The sequence below is a fragment of the Armigeres subalbatus genome, chromosome 3 (genome assembly GCF_024139115.2).
Source record: "Armigeres subalbatus isolate Guangzhou_Male chromosome 3, GZ_Asu_2, whole genome shotgun sequence".
NCBI classification, from domain to species: Eukaryota; Metazoa; Arthropoda; class Insecta; order Diptera; family Culicidae; genus Armigeres; species Armigeres subalbatus.
The window spans coordinates 147,623,714-147,638,519 of NC_085141.1; the positions used below are offsets into that span (position 1 = coordinate 147,623,714).

General features: G+C 40.7%; 1 protein-coding gene and 1 long non-coding RNA gene across 8 annotated transcripts in view; both read left to right on the forward strand.

Annotated features, from left to right (window-relative positions):
- The window catches only part of LOC134219513 (regulator of gene activity), an 87,924-nt gene that overhangs the window by 38,316 nt on the left and 34,802 nt on the right, over positions 1–14,806 (forward strand). The gene's annotated exons all lie outside the window — the stretch shown is intronic.
- Positions 7,009–7,980, forward strand: LOC134220651 (uncharacterized). Of its 3 annotated transcripts, none has more exons than XR_009981992.1 (4): positions 7,009–7,213; positions 7,285–7,354; positions 7,410–7,477; positions 7,552–7,980. It is a non-coding gene; the product is annotated as an uncharacterized LOC134220651 (long non-coding RNA). The 3 variants fall into 3 exon arrangements; XR_009981991.1 differs by having other exon boundaries at positions 7,012–7,220; XR_009981990.1 differs by having other exon boundaries at positions 7,027–7,354.

Sequence of the window (14,806 nt, forward strand, 5' to 3'; positions counted from 1 at the left end):
CAATGCGCAGGCGTATTTCGCCAATGAGGAGGTGATGATCAGACGCGATATTGGCACTACGTTATTCCGTACATCAAGAAGGCTCCGTTTCTCCGTTTTCGGCTGATGCAAATGTCGTCGATTTGATTTTCTGTAAAGCCGTCACGGGAGACCCACGTGACCTTGTGAACCGCTCGATCAGGGAAGTGCGATCCCCCGATCACCATGTCGTTATTACTACAAAATTCTGCGAACAGCTCTCCGTTTTCGCTCATTTCTCCGATACCATGGTGTCCCATAATGCGCTCATGGTTCGAGTTGTCGGATCCGATCTTCGCATTGAAGTCGCCCATACAGATCTTGATATCACCCTTCGGAATTCTATCTACGACGGCATCGAGTTGACTGTAGAAGTTCTCTTTGTCTTGCAGATCGGCAGCATCGGCAAAACATTGGATTATAGTAAGGTTTCGGACCCGTGTTCTAAATCTGGCAACGATTATCCTTTCACTTATAGGTTGCACTTCATAAGCGCAGAGTGTGCCTGAGCGCTTAGTAGGAAGCGATGCCGGGGAGCGTGTTCACCTCGTAAATCAGAGTACAGCAGAACTTGTCCCGACGGCGTTCTGTTTTCTCCAAAGTTTGGCCAACGGACTTCACTCAGTCCCAGGATCTCAAGCTTCATGCGGCGTGCCTTATTGGCAAGTTGTGCCAATTTACCCTGCTGGGCTAGGGTTAAAATGTTCCATGTTCCTATTCGTGTCCGTTGTTTCGCGTTAAGAGTTGTCGCCGTAAAATCAGTCCGTATTCTTTCATTATCGGATTCTCGAACAAATTGATGTTTCGGGAACAGTAGGTTGTTGGCCCAAGGTTCCCTATCCACCGGGATGGGGCTGCCCTCTTTGGTATAGCTTCCGGAGAATAGCATTTCATACTCAGCCGCTGGATGCCAGAACAGACGCTGTTGGAGCCGCATCTCCTTGGTGAACAGACGCTCGATCAGTCGGGTCAAATTTGTTTAAAGTCCCACCCAACACCAGGACTAGGCTAGTGCGCTTAGAGCGGCACACGGTCGCTTTGATAGGGCCTGCTTGGGGACACATGCAGCTTTTTATAGAAGTTCAAAAGAGCCCACTGTCGAACCCCACCACATCCTAGGCAGACCCCACAGGACGCACCCTCTCACTTTAGCTGATGTCAGAAGGACAACAGTGTCCAGGCTACACTACCAGCTAAGTACGCAACCCTTAGCTGGCGGTCAATTGTCATCGGAAGATCCGTGGAAGCGTGAGTATTGGAACTTGTGAGGACCAGAGCTATGTTAGGCGCCCCTTCCCGGATGTCAACTCACCATTTCGTAGCCCAACAGGGCTGGTAGTGGTCAATGCTGCTCAAAATAATGTCTTTAGTGACCAACACTGGCGAAAAAAGGGACCAAATAGTGACTTTCATTTGCAAAAAAAGTGACCAAATAGTGACTTTTAATTTCATTTGCAGTGACAGAAATAGATTTTTATTTAAAGTTAATAAGGCTGAAACAAATAATTTTTAAAAAGGAAAATGTCAATCATGTACCAAAACCCAATTAATTTGGTTGTGGTGCGCGCGAGTAGTAAACGTTGCGGACGGGAAAAAAGTGTGTGTGTGTGTTTGTTATTACATTCTAACTCCTACTGCCTGGCAGTGTCACCAGTGTTGGTAAAATCTCAAAATGAAAATCTCAAATCTCATCGGCGATTCAAACCATGTGTGAGTCAAATCCCATCACAATTATGGCCGAGAGATTTGCTCATGATTTGAATCGCAATTTGCATCATTGCATAATATTTACGTGTTCTTCATTGTTGAATGCATTGAATTAACTATTTTTCGTCTAAAACAATGGCTAATCTATATATATAAAAACCAATCTATGTATGTATGTTCGCTAACTACTTCTGAACCACTCGGCCGATTTCAACCAAATTTGGTACACACATTCTCTATCCTCAGGGGAAGTTAATAAAGGGGTGGGATGGTAATTTGTAAAAGAGGGAGGGGAGGTGGGAGGGGTTTTGTTTAGAAAACGAACAATTCAGTGTAACTTTCAACTCCCAAGACCGATTTCAACCAAATTTTGTACACATATTCACTATGAAGAGACGATCATATGGTAGGGCAATTTGGGAAGGGGGGAGGGGTCTGGTGAGAGGGGTATTCTTTAGAAAACGGGCAATTTGGTGTAACTTCTGAACCCCTGGACCGATTTCAACCAAATGTGGTACACACATCCTCTATCCTAAGGAGAAGATAACAAAGGGGGGGGTGGTCATTCGGAAAGGAGGGAGGGTATGGGGGGAGGTGTCGTCTTTGGAAAATGAGCAATTCAGTGTTACTCCCAGCCCCCAGCACCGATTTCAACCAATATTTGTACACATATTCAATATAAGGAGCCAATCATATGGGAGGCTGATTTGTAAAATAGAGGAGTGTTCTGGAGGGAGGGATATTGCTCAAAAAATTCAGTGTAACTTCTGAACCTCCTGAACCGATTGCATCCAAATTTGGTACACATATTCTCTATCCTACAGAGAAGATAACAATGGGGGTAGGAAGGTCATTGTAAAAAGGGGGACGGGGTTGGGGTGAGGAACTCATTAAAGTACGAACAATTAGGATAACTGTTAACCCCCAGGTCAGATTTCAACCAGATTTGGAACACACATTCTCTATCCCCAAGGGAAGATAACAAAGGGTTTGAGAGAGTCATTAGGAAATGGGAAGGACGGGGTGTATTGTTTAGTTTACTATCTTTTGTAGCTTTTGAGCCCTCAACCGATTTGCACCAAATGTGGAACGCATAATCTCTAACAAGGGAGGAAGGAAGGAAGGGCATGAAAATGAAACGAACGTTTTACGTACCTTTTAAATGTATGGGTCCGTTTGAACCAAATTTGAGACACATACTCTCAATCCTAAGGGACGATTGTAGAGGAGTTGGAGTGTCATTGAAGAAAGCGGTAAAACTTCTGAGCCCCTTTATCGATATCCTTAAAATTAGGACATATATCCTTTATGCTTAGCATGCGATTATAAATGCAGTTGAACGGAAACAGGAGGTGTAAAGGAGGAGTAAGGTGCGTGAGGTTAAGCATCAGTAGGTCAGGCGTAAAAACGTAGGAGATAATGTACGATAGGCATATCTAACGTTGGGCATACTTTAAATTCCATTATTTAGTTTAGTAATTTGTAAAATTACCCGGAAACCAATCCTTTTGGTTAAAAAAATCACAAAAAAATAAACATTTTCCCGGAAATAACATCTCCAAAAATAAAATTTTCCGCAAGCATCACATCCTTGAAAATATTTCTTCGAAAATGACATTTCGCCCGAATATGAAAATTCCTCGAATATGCCAATCCTTAAAAAAATACGCAAATATGATATTTCTTCGAACGTGACATTTCCCCGAATATAACGTACGTTTCCCCAAAAATGACTATTTCCTTAAAATAATATCTCCCGAATGTGACATTTCTCCGAATATGACAATTCCTCGAATATGACATTTCCCTGTAAATGACAATTTCTCGAAAATGACACTTCTCCGAATATGACAGTTTCGTCAAACAATTTTTTCTCGATAATATCATTTCCTAGGAATGAGGAATTAATGTTTTTAAAAGTGATATCTACCTTCTTTAATCATTAGATGTTCTCAAACCAATCGTTTGATCTTCTTATCAATTGAGGAAGTACGGGGGTTATTTATTACCTACTGGTTTTAGCTAAATCAAATTGGCAATTCCAACAGCTGCGGAGCAAACTGGCAATCCCGGACAAGGCCGGGTACATACAGCTAGTAATTATATATAAACAAATCATACGTCTCGATTGCGTTTTGACGCTTTTTAGAACGAAATCATTTTTCAGTGAGTGAGCGAAGCGATGCGATTCTGGCCGAGAAACTCAAGCGCGATGCTTCCCCTACAGAATCGCAGGCGAGTTAGCTCGTGCATGAAACCTCGATGATTCAGATTTGAGTATGATTCTATCAACACTGAGTTGCATCATGGATAAAATATTCGTGCAAACATTTTATTAATATCATTGCAAGACTTTTGAATCAGGGAGCAAGAAGGTGATAGCTCTATTGTATCTCATATTGCCCGGTTCAAGAACGTATGCGTTCCGAAGCTTTTGTCGTGTACAATAAGTACAGCATTATTGCACCCACGTATTATAAAAATATCTTAAGTGCATTCACACTTCCTGAATCAAAGTTAAATCTTTCTGATTCAGGCGCGCATTTAATTGGACAAAATATTATTAGGCCGATATAAATATTTTTTTTAAATATGTCCCACACACAACGTTCCCCCCCCATCCAAATTGTTTTGCTCAAAAATAACAACTTGAGGGGCAACAAAAAAAATTTCCGGTAAATTTTGAGAACTTTCAAAACATTCTTTAACAAATCCGAGGAGTTTTTTTTATTTTTTTTTCCATTTTAATATTTTTTTTTACTAGCAGACCCGTCGAACTTTGCTTCGCCTAAAATTGATTTATTCTCTGATTAATTCTCGAGTTATGCAGAAATTTTTGGTTCATTAGTATGGGAGGCCCCCTTTCCAGAAGGGGGAGGCGTTGCAAACCACCACAGAAACGTATCTTCTCTTCCAAAACCTCCACACGTCAGATTTGTTTCCATTTGCTTGATCTCGAGTTATGATGAAATTGGTGTTTCATTTGTATAGGAGCCAGGTTTCAAAGAGGAGAGGGGTCTCTAACCATCTTAAGAACCTTCCCCGGCCCCAAAAACCTCTGCATTCAAATTTTCATGCCGCTCGATTCAGTAGTAGAAGAAGAAGAAGATTACCTCCTCCCCCATGACTTTGCGGAGACCATAATTTTTAATAAATATGTGTAACGGCCTTAGAGTAGAGTGGGGCAAGAGTGCGCGTGGGGTAAGAGTACGTTTTTGATTTTTTGAAGTAATAAAAAAAGATAAACTAGCAGCACTGCATCAGTTTGACAGGTATTCTGGCCAACTATTATCATGTGTAATTGTGAACGATTCGAATAAACAACAAGGGAGATATGGAGTTAGATAACTTTTTGGTCATTTTGCTAAAAATAATTGGGTTTCCGCAACTAGTATTTCATTACCATATAAACGTTCAATCAGGTGAACATTATACCATTTCGATAACCTATTGTATAGAGTACTTTATGGTACAGAACACTAATCCGGTTGGTTTTCCAAGAAGTCAAAACCATTACTTGAATATTTTTTGGGACTGTGGGGTAAAAGTACGCAGAAACCGGTGGGGCAAGAGTACGCATATGAATCTTCAAGTTCTGACGTCAAACCCGTATTTCCGGCCGAAATAAGACTTCTTCCAAAGCATAAAGATCCACAACTAAGAAAAAAGGGACAGAATTCGAAATTATCACAAGTTTTTAGGATAAGTTGAAGTAATTAGGTGTTAGAAAGGACTTAGCGAACAAAGCACTGAAGCGAAATAATGAAATTGTATTAGGACTTGTTGTACACCTAAACATAGTACGAAAACACAATTTCATCTAAATGGTAATTTCATTTAATCAAAAGAAACATTCATAAATTACGCAACGTTTAGCTGGGAGGGGTTGCGAGATGTATGACGATTCATATAATTTTTAGAGGATTCATACAAGATAGGGGGGATGTGAATAGATGTGTAAGATAGGGGGGAGGGATGATGAAATAGCCAAATTTTACGTTTCGTGATTGGTGGACTTTCTTTAAGGAAAATTGCTTTGTATACGCCACGCGAAACCTGACATATATTTTTACTCTTTAAAGTTTTTTGTATATACAAAAAAAATATGTTTCGTGTGAAAGTGCACATTTTAGGACCTCCCCCTTTAAGAGTTACGTAATCTTTAAACATTCCCTAATATATACTCATTGAACATCAATTAAATGTTATTAACTCTTATTTGTGTTAATATATACTTAAAGCACATGATTGGATAAATGCGTACTCTTACCCCACCCAATGCGCACTTTTACCCCACCGGTGGGGTAAGAGTGAGTTTTTCACTTGTCTTGCAATAAGGGTTCTACTAAGACGGATCTCAATAATTTCAATATTTTTTCCACTGAGTAACATAAAGGAAGACTATATGAATCATCGACACTGATTTGATATGCAGAAGCTTGCTTCATAAGGGCCACATGATCGATTGAAAACTAAGTGCGTACTCTTGCCCCACTCTACTCTATTAGTTTTCAGTTTGCAAAAAAATGCATTTTCCAAAGTCGTTTTTTAATATAAATTGATTGCATTACTAGCAAGGGCATTGGCATTGATAACAATTGATCGTCTCATGCCTGCACAAACATACCCCTATCTGGATCACTTTTTATACACCATGCACTACATTACGCATTTTTGTTACATTTGTTTCGACCGCGGTCACTGGTCCGGCTCCATTATTCTACTTTTTGTGCGAAACACCGCACAAAAAGGAGAGTCCAAAAGCCAACCGCACTGAACGGCGACGGCCGAAACGAGACTCTTGCGGACAAGAAAAGAGGGTGCTGCCAAAATGATCCAATACCCTATTTCAACATTCATAACACAAAGTTTCAATATAATTGATAAATTGGTAGAGAATTTCCGAATCGATTGATATATAAATCTCATAAATCCATCGGAAGATAAAGGCGCTATTAAAGTTCAAAATCTTACATGATTTCGTGACGGTCTCGAATTTGGAAATTTCCATTTGTCACCCTGTATCCGAGTCTTCCCCTTAGACGTAGTTTACGTCAAAAGATGTGATTTTGTAACCGTTGGTTACATTCCTAACTTGTGGCTCCACCACAATTCCAAATCAATCCACCCCACGACTAGATACTCCCGAATCAAATATGAACACAGTATCATTAAATGAGACAGTTGGCACTCACGCAGTGACCTAATGCCTGTTTCACTCTCACGGCCATCCGTCACGCTGCAGTGACAGGTCAGTGTCGAGCAGTTTGAGCAGAGGCAAAACATATACAGCCCTGTTGTAATCGCGTCGAGCCCACAGATGGAGCGCAAGTGCTATGCTCTACAGGTTGTAAAAGCATAATGCGAACAACATTATTAATTTGAGTCGGGTTTTCCTATAAAAAGCCCGACAATCCCTGCAGCCTTCTCTTTGGCTGAACTTTTCTAGAAAGGTCTAGAAGTGCGCGCGTGTGTAGTTTTCTTTAATGTGAGAGGTTAGAAAGTTAATTCCTCATGTGGTGCAATTGTTTTAATTTGGTGTTTTTGTTTCTTTGTTAGGTTCAATTAGTAAGATAGTTAATACAAAGTTCGTTAGTAAGGTGTTAGTCGCTGTAAAATTGTTATAAAAGTATGTACAGTGTTAATATGTGTTAGTAAGAAGCTAAAATCATCTCTATGTTTAGATTTATAGTTAAAATACGACACAAAGCAAACAACAAAAACGAACACGTTAAAAAGCAACAAGAAAAAGGTAAAACTATTGTAAAAATGTGAAAATGTTAAAAAGCGAGTTAGTGACGTCATAGGGGTCTAATTTGTGGTTAGGTCCAAAGTATGGGCCTTTTTCTGTATTTTTGGAATAATCCCCAGCAACCTCGGCGGCGAGAATGGCGACAGGAGGTCGGCATCAGCAGCGCACCGCAATATGCTTCAGCCAAAGCCGCCATTGTTATGGCATCCATGTGGCTCAACGCAACGGAGCCCAACATTTCGACCAGACGTCCGGTAATTTCACCGATGTTCGCCAACGCCTGCCGCTGGAGTCAAACCACGCTTCCGAGGCCGCTTTCCGCCATCTCCGTCGGCATCTGCTAGACTGGCTCAACGTAGATCGCTCTACTAGGTTACAGAGCGAGCTACCCGTATGCGGAACCGGAGGTTCCCCCAAAACCTGTCGACCGACCACAACCGCAAGTATAAACCCCCTGCAAAACTGACGTCACAACAATAAAACAGACGAGGTCGTAAAACTGAGCCAGTAGTTCCTAATTCAAGAGCATAGCCCTAGGTTAAAATGTTTCCGCCACTTTTGCTATTTTTCCGCTTTGTCGGGTCCACAAAGGGACCATCAGGCCTCGCCTTTCTAGGAACCCCCCCCCCCCCCTAAGGATTTCAATGTTTTTCGTATTACCAACAGCTACGAGCACCACTTTGTGAAACACCATTGGGTAAGGTAACTAGTATTGTACTCCTGCTTGATATGACAGTCCTCAGCTACGGAATTGAGAGACAAGTCCGCATAAAACGACCCCGAGATCCTTAATCCCTGAGCAGGCAAGTTTCAATTGGCGCCCACCTAAAAATGACTTGAATCTTTCATTTTCCCCTGGGGAGGGCGAGAAAAATAGAGCCCTATTTTTTTAAATAACTAGCTTCGTTCTCCTAACGAAAAAAACTAGTTAGAATTCTGTGAGCCAAATCTGGATTCTTTATCCTTACCTGGCTGAAGCCACCCCTAGAATAACAAATTATTAGGAAACGCGAGAACAAATTATAGGTATTCAAATGCGTGTGAACCGTCGTTTAGTTTTTTCTTTTTAATTCAATTCGATTGATTGCAATCGTCGCGTAGAATATCAAATTTTAATTGATTTCATGCAATTAATCAATAAGTTTTGCTGACCCGTATCAGACTCGTTGAGAAACACTATCGAAGTGAAATCCGAAGAGATGTCGAATCGATCGACTTCCGAGAAATAAAATCCAGATATGCGGCCATCGTGGTCGCTGGTACGGAATTCCGTATAATTCCACCAGAAAAAGCACCGCGCACTAGCCAAAATTCCTCCGCGAAACATACAAACTCGAATACAAGTCCGTGAAACAACGCGAATTCGCTAGAAACGATAATTTCCAATCCCTCGCCTCAGTAACCGAAGTAATGATGTAAAACACAATTCATTATCACGCATAATGATTGTAAACATTCGAGGCACTACCACCCATTTACTGTTTGGAAACTCTTTTCCAAAAAAATGTAAACACACAAACAGAATTCTTTATTCACTTTTCTCCTGAATAAATCAGCGAGACTAATACACTTCACTTTCTCGGGTGTAATTCCCGAGGATAATTAATTAATTTGGGCTGTTTTGAGCGGACACTTCCCAGCCTCAACGGTAGGTTGTTGATGTGCTCTGCTGTATCCTCCCCACCCTCGATCGGGACCAACTCGAAGAACGAGTTGGCGGTTTTTACATCCCATCGCAGGCAGCATATTCGGTGAACGATCAAAGTAGAATCTGAAACCGAAACTGATCAATGAAAATTCTTCAGATCAGTCGTTTGATTGAGTATTTACTCACCATTCATCCGTCCGGACGCGGGCGAAAACAAAGCACGAATGTTGCTGAAACTAGAATAACAAGTTATTAATTAGTCAACTCCAATGTTTACAATTTATTACCCTCACTTGGAAACATCCTAATTGAACATTCGCGCTGAAAGTTCTTCGTCGGGCCGATCCTCCAAACAGTTCGATGGAAGCAGACCGGCAAATGATTAAAATTCGATCGCGCACCTGTAAATCGCGGAAACATTTCGGTATCGAACACAATCTTGGTTCGTTTCGTCGTCGCGGTAAACGTTGTAAACACGGTTTCGCGGACCGTTGTTTTCGCGTCGAACGTAAACATTGAGAAGTTAGACGATTTGACAGATCAATTACATATCAGTGTGAGTAGTGATTCCCCTTTGTGAGAGCTTTGCTTCTTCGCAAAAGTGAAGAAGGTATTCAAGCGATATCTTTGAGAAGGTACTATTCACGGAAAACCAAAAAAATATTCATTAACATTGGAATCTTTGGGAGTGCTTTTGTTCTTCACATCAAGGAAGAAGGTAAATAAGCGTAAACTCCACAAAGAACCAAAAGAACTGAAAAAAGATTTTGAAATTAAATCTTGAAGTTAATAATTATTTCATCTTCAAAAAATGGAAATTCTTTCATTTTCAGGAGGGACGACGGGGTATTGTAACCGTTGGTTACATTCCTAACTTGTGGCTCCACCACAATTCCAAATCAATCCACCCCACGACTAGATACTCCCGAATCAAATATGAACACAGTATCATTAAATGAGACAGTTGGCACTCACGCAGTGACCTAATGCCTGTTTCACTCTCACGGCCATCCGTCACGCTGCAGTGACAGGTCAGTGTCGAGCAGTTTGAGCAGAGGCAAAACATATACAGCCCTGTTGTAATCGCGTCGAGCCCACAGATGGAGCGCAAGTGCTATGCTCTACAGGTTGTAAAAGCATAATGCGAACAACATTATTAATTTGAGTCGGGTTTTCCTATAAAAAGCCCGACAATCCCTGCAGCCTTCTTTTTGGCTGAACGTTTCTAGAAACGTCTAGAAGTGCGCGCGTTTGTAGTTTTTTTAAGTGAGAGGTTAGAAAGTTAATTCCTCATGTGGTGCAATTGTTTTAATTTGGTGTTTTTGTCTCTTTGTTAGGTTCAATTTGTACAATAGTTAGTATAAAGTTCATTAGTAATGTGTTAGTCGCTGTAAAATTGTTAAAAGAAGTATGTACAGTGTTAATATGAAGCTAAAATTATTTCTATGTTCCGATTCAGAGTTAAAACACGATAAAAAGCTAACAACAAAACGAACACGTTAAAAAGCAACAAGAAAACGATAAAAATTATTGTTAAAACGTGAAAATGTTAAAAAAGCGAGTTAGTAACGTCATAGGGCTATAATTTGTGGTTAGGTCCAAGGCATGGGCCTTTTTCTGTGTTTTTGGAATATTCTCCAGCAACCTCGGCGGCGAGTATGGCGACAGAAGGTCGGCACCAGCTGCGCACCGCAATCTGCTTCAGCCAAAGCCGCCATTGTTATGGCATCCATGTGGCTCAACGCAACGGAGCCCAACATTTCGACCAGACGTCCGGTAATTTCACCGATGTTCACCAACGCCTGCCGCTGGAGTCAAACCACGCTTCCGAGGCCGCTTTCCGCCATCTCCGTCGGCATCTGCTAGACTGGCTCAACGTAGATCGCTCTACTAGGTTACAGAGCGAGCTTCCCGTATGCGGAACCGGAGGTTCCCCCAAAACCTGTCGACCGACCACAACCGCAAGTATAAACCCCCTGCAAAACTGACGTCACAACAATAAAACAGACGAGGTCGTAAAACTGAGCCAGTAGTTCCTAATTCAAGAGCATAGCCCTAGGTTAAAATGTTTCCGCCACTTTTGCTATTTTTCCGCTTTGTCGGGTCCACAAAGGACCATCAGGCCTCGCCTTTCTAGGAACCCCCTAAGGATTTCAATGTTTTCGTATTATCCACAGCTACGAGCACCACTTTGTGAAACACCATTGGGTAAGGTAACTAATATTGTACTCCTGCTTGATATGACAGTCCTCAGCTACGGAATTGAGAGGCAAGTCCGCATAAAACGACCCCGAGATCCTTAATCCCTGAGCAGGCAAGTTTCAATTTTCAGCAACTTTGATAGAAATCTCAGCAAGTCCATTGCAGTATCAATAAGAGTGGCAAATTTCTCCATTTTGATTTTAAAATGAATATTTTTATTTTATTCTATATACCACCTCAGTCGTCCGATTGTCGCGGTGTGAACGATGGTTGGTTCTCCCAGCAGCTCATGCAACGTCCACTATCTGCACCCCACCATAGATGGTACGCAGCACTTTCCTTCCGAAAACTCCAAGTGCGAGTTGGTCCTCCACAGAATCGTCCCGGTCTCGTGTCCGTAGAGAACTGAGCCCAAGTACACAAATTCTTCTACCACTTCAACTTTGTCACCACTGTTGCAAAATCGTTGTGGGTGGCTCACATTGTCTTCTCTTGAACCTCTTCTTATCGTGTACTTCGTCTTCGACGTGTTGATGACTAGTCCGATCCGCTTCCTCCATCTTCTCAAAGGTACATACCATAATATCTATGTCGTCGGCGAAACCAAATAGCTGGACGGATTTATTGAAAATTGTACCACTCGTGTATTCCTTCCAAAGCGATGTTGAATAGCAAACACGAAAGACCATCACCTTGTTGTAACCCTCTGCGCATTTCATAGGGGTTCGAGAATGCCTTTGAAACTCGAACTACGCACATCAATTATCCGGAAATCCGTGTTCGTGCATTAGCTGCCATAGCTGATCCCGATCGATTGTATCATATGCGGCTTTGAAGTCGATGAATAGATGATGTGTGGGCAAACGTGCCTATTTGCCCGCGTGTCCGTTGCATTTTTGCAATACTTGGCGTATAGCGAGCTCCTGGTGGCGGAGCGTTTGCCCATAAAACCCACCTGGTCTGGATCTGTCCCAAAAAACTCTAGCAATTGGTGCTAGTCGACGGCATAGAGTTTGGGAGAATACCTTGTAGGCGGCGTTCAGCTATGTGATTACGCGGTAGTTGTTACAATCTAGCTTATCGCCCTTTTTGTAGATGGGACCACGACACCTTTCATCCACTCCTGCGGCAAAACTTTCTCTTTCTCTTTCCCAAACCATGGTAATGACCCAGTGCAGCGCTCCAGCCAGTGCCTCACCACCGTGTTTAAATTGCTCTTCTGGTAGTTTGTCAACCCCAGGGGCTTTGTTGTTCTTCACTCGGCCGAATTACTGGAGATCCGGAGCCTGTGAAATTAAGTCCTGCGCGCGTTCTCCCAGATTCATCACCATACCGGCATCTTCGTCTGCCACATCGCCATTCAGGTGTTCTTAATAGTGCTGCCGCCACCTTTGGATCACCTCACGCTCGTTCGTAAGAAGGTTCCCATTTATGTCATTAAACACATCAGGCTGTGACACGTTTCCCTTACGTGAACGATTCAACTTCGCATAGGACTTTCGTGTGTTATTAGTAAGGTACAGTTGATTTGTCTCTTTACGGTCTCGATCTTTTTTTTCGATTTTGTCATATTTCCTGTTTTATCACGACAAAATTCACCAGGGGTGATTAAATCGGGATATTACTGTAATTTCAAATCAAACACGTTCACCCTGTCCATGGATAAGGGGCTTGACGTTGATATTTCAAGTGTCTTAAAAAGATTTTTATTTTATTTTTATTTTTGTTGTTTAATAGAGTGCTTTTTCAAACAAAGGTTAAGTTAAACACTAAATTAAAAAAATTAGGATATTTTTCCATTTTTTATATCTCTTTCACAAGAATATCGTTATTTTAATGGTAATGGTTTGAAAATAAGCTCCGTAGAGAAACTTTTATCACATCTTACTTAAATAAGGTCAACAGTTATACCAAACACTTGAGGTACCATGCCTCCAAGTTAACTAATGGTTAGTGTCGCACGATCTAACAACAACTGCCTATTGGTAAATTTGGAGGTGCCGGCAGGGCTCAGAAGGGCCTAACTAACATAACTCTAATACTAACAAGACCCTGAAACAAACGCTTATCCAAATAGCATACATCTATTTATACTTGTAGTAGTAGCTAACAATAATTCATTTTGTACCCGTATAGCTGAAGTAGAATTTTAGTAGTGAAAAGTAGAATTTGTAGATTTACTAATTTGGCATTGGAGATAGTGAATGTATCTATTATATCTTCTCGATAATCTTTTTATTTTAGTCTCTCTAGCTGCATGGATCAACGCAAAAAAACTGTTTCTCTCTTCCTTCTATTAGGTTAGTTAGAAAAAATAGCGGATATATAGGGGACATGACTTAGTGTTTCTCGTATTAAGACAAATTCGCTGACCTTTACCTTATAATAAAATAAATGACCGATAGTAAAATAAATGACTGAAATTTAAAGATATCAAATAAATAATAAAAAACGAAAATAAATACATCACCATCGGTGGACAGAAAGATAAGAGACAGAGTTCTGTTTAGAATAGTTAATTGAGACCATTGCACTCACAAGATAGAAAATAACTAGTTCCACTATTATTGCTACAAGACTAATAACTTGACCGCTTACGGAAATGAGGATAGACCATATGATGCGTTGAATATTGTATACCCTGAATCTGAATAACTGAATTTTAGACCTCATTATTTTAATAAATAATAAAGGTTTGAATATTAGAAAAGGGAATAGAACTTGACCAAAAAAAGCAATTACGGAACAACTGGACAGAAATTTTGTATAATGATCACTATTAGACTACTGAAACTTTAACATATGACATTACTGTGACTGATAGGATACAATTAACTCGACGACGTATTGACAAACATCCGATACTCAACCGTGTTGAAATAAGGGAAGCTCTTCTATGTGTCCATTTATTACAATAGTACTTAAATTAATCTATTTTGAAACTACCCTACCAGAATGATATCATTACATCTTTATTCGAAATTGTTACTTGGAAATGGCAACAGTACCACCCGTTGTCAACATAGACTACTATTAGGTATTGAATGTCGGCTCCAAGTAACTAATAATTAAATTTACATGTTAACTACTTATTCAGAAAACATCTATATACATGTTGAGCTTCCATTATTTGTTCGGTTTATAATTGACAGACTGTAGATAGAAAGAATAATGTATCGGTATGATCACAATACAAACCCAGGCCGCAGTGACCTAGTGAGCAACATAGCTTGAGTCGTCTGCTAGTATTGTGTATCACATGGAGAGCCCAGCCGAGATACCAGTCTATTAAGACTACAGCTGGTCAACTCTCGAAAAAAAAAAAAAAAAAAAAATTTCAAATCAAACACGTTCATCATAATTTTGATCTATTATTGCTGGCAAAAAGTGCATTCAGCTCTAATATGATGATACCGAAAAAGTATTTTTCCAACATTGGAAGTTAAAACACGTGAGAGATTTGGGAGGATTCACAATAG